We start from the raw sequence: 2,106 nt of genomic DNA, 5'->3' as shown, positions 1-2,106 counted from the left end.
GTTTTCATTTTCATTTTGAGCACCACATTACAAAAGAACTATTTTTAAAAAATAAAAAAGGATTGAGGGAAAAGAAAAAGAACAAAAAGAATATCTAAGCCATGGAATGACTCCGTTTGTTCCTGATAAGCTTCAATCACGTCTTCTTCTTCCATTCCCAATTCTTTTGGGGTGTGATTATCAGCAGTTCTCTGACCTTCAAAGAGAAACCTGAGTGAATTCATTGGAACGCCCTGTCTTTGCCAGTATGATTCTTTGAGTGTCTTGAGATGTGCTGTCATTTTCACTTTGAAGTGAATCTCACTGCTATCCTGTCCAGTGACTTTGAGTTTAATGTATTCACCTTCTTATTCCTCAAGTCCCCAATTGATGGTTTTGCCTCCTGATCAGACATGGGGATGGTGGCCCGCCCAACCTCTCTCTTTCTGGCATTTACAATCCCGTCTCCCTACCCCACAGCACAATACCACAGAGGTAGCGATTTCCACTACCTTGATTATGTTTTAAACATCCAATCTCCCTTTCTGTTTTACTCACCAAATTCCAATTTTATTTGAGACAGCAATGTGTTCCCTGCAAATATTTATTTTCACAGGTGTTTTCTGCAGGAAGTGCTGGTCGTGGTTAGGAAGAATGAGACAAAGGAAATTTTTCCTAGAGATAAAGAACATGATCACCATAGAAAAACATGCATTTCTTCTTCCCCTTCATGCTGCCTCCACTTTATAAATGCCTACAGGGCTGGTGAGATGGCTCAGTGGTCTAAAGCACCTACTTAGAACAAGCTTAGCAAAGCGCAGGGACCGTGGTTCAATCCCCCAGTACCACATGCCAGCCAGCCCCGCCCCCTGGTGGGCTGAGCTGCCCCCTCCCCACACAAATAAATAAAAATAAAATAAAATAAAATAAATGCCTACAATATAGACATGAGACCTGGAAGCATAACACTAGGAGGGAGACGAAGTTCACATACTGGAGGACAGCAGGCCAGAAAACTGGAAGCACCTCTGTCGTATTGGTTAGCAATCACTTCTACTCCTATGTGCCCCCTGGGTTTGTGGACTGAGCCGATACAGCATATGTCTACATAACTGTAGTAGCATTCTCTGATTTTTGTATCTGAATACATTTCTTCTGATACACCCTCTTTTTCCTCTTCTTTTCCAAAATTTCTTTCTTTAACCTTTTATTTTTCCATATAAACTTTAAATAAAAATTTTCAAGTGCCTTAAAAACCTTCCCTGAAATCTTGGTTGGAATTAGTAAGAGGAAATGGATTCTTTACAATATTAAGTAATCCCACCTACAAATGTGTATCTTGCCATTTACTTAGATCTTTCAGAAGAGAGTTTTAAGAAGTTTTCTTTTTTCCTGTATTTTCTTAGTGAAGAGTCTACAGGGTGTTCAGGGTCTCACTACTAGATCGGACTTGTAGTGATCTGCCTATTTACAGCCTCCCAAGTGCTGGGATTACAGTCAGATTGAAACCTGGGTACCTGTGCCTGCTTACAGGAGCTTTAATCCACTGAGCTATTTGGCCAGCCCAAGAAGTTTTCACTGTCAAATTGCTGGGCATTCTTTATTGCTTCATTTCTGGTAGAAAGATCCAGAATACTGTCTTATTCCATTTTACTAATTCTTGTATGCACTTCATTTTACTTGTTTGATTGTCTATGTAATGTGGAGGCACATTTGATTTGATTGATTGATAAACATTTGACTGATAACTTTTTAAAAATCTTTTTGAAAGGGCTGGGAAGATAGCTCAGTAGAATAAGCATTTGCAAGGGCCTGAGTTCAATCCCCTGTTCTGCCAAAAAATAAAAAATAAAAAAAAAAATCTTTCTGAGACAGGGTTTTACTATGTAGTTCAAGCTGGCCTTGAAGTCACTTTGTAGCACAAACTGGCCTCAAACTCACAACGATCCTCCTGCCTCAGCCACTTAAGTGCTGGGATAACAAGCATGTACCACCACTCTCCTTTCAGATTAATGATGTTGATTTGTCATAGTTGACAGTGTTGCTTTCCACCTTGTCCCCTTAGTGACACATAAAATTATAGAGTATTGGATTAAACTTGGCTTTTCAGCTAAAGAAATACAGTAT

General features: G+C 39.5%; 1 pseudogene across 1 annotated transcript; it reads right to left on the bottom strand.

Moving 5' to 3' along the window:
* Positions 1-6: 6 nt before the first annotated feature.
* Positions 7-394, bottom strand: LOC105742674 (annotated as a pseudogene). Its single transcript, XR_001117167.2, has one exon. The product of XR_001117167.2 is annotated as a small ubiquitin-related modifier 1 pseudogene (transcript).
* Positions 395-2,106: the final 1,712 nt, after the last annotated feature.

The sequence above is a fragment of the Octodon degus genome, unplaced genomic scaffold, assembly GCF_000260255.1.
Source record: "Octodon degus isolate 3935 unplaced genomic scaffold, OctDeg1.0 scaffold00065, whole genome shotgun sequence".
Lineage (NCBI taxonomy): Eukaryota > Metazoa > Chordata > Mammalia > Rodentia > Octodontidae > Octodon > Octodon degus.
This window is presented reverse-complemented; position numbering and strand designations above follow the sequence as displayed.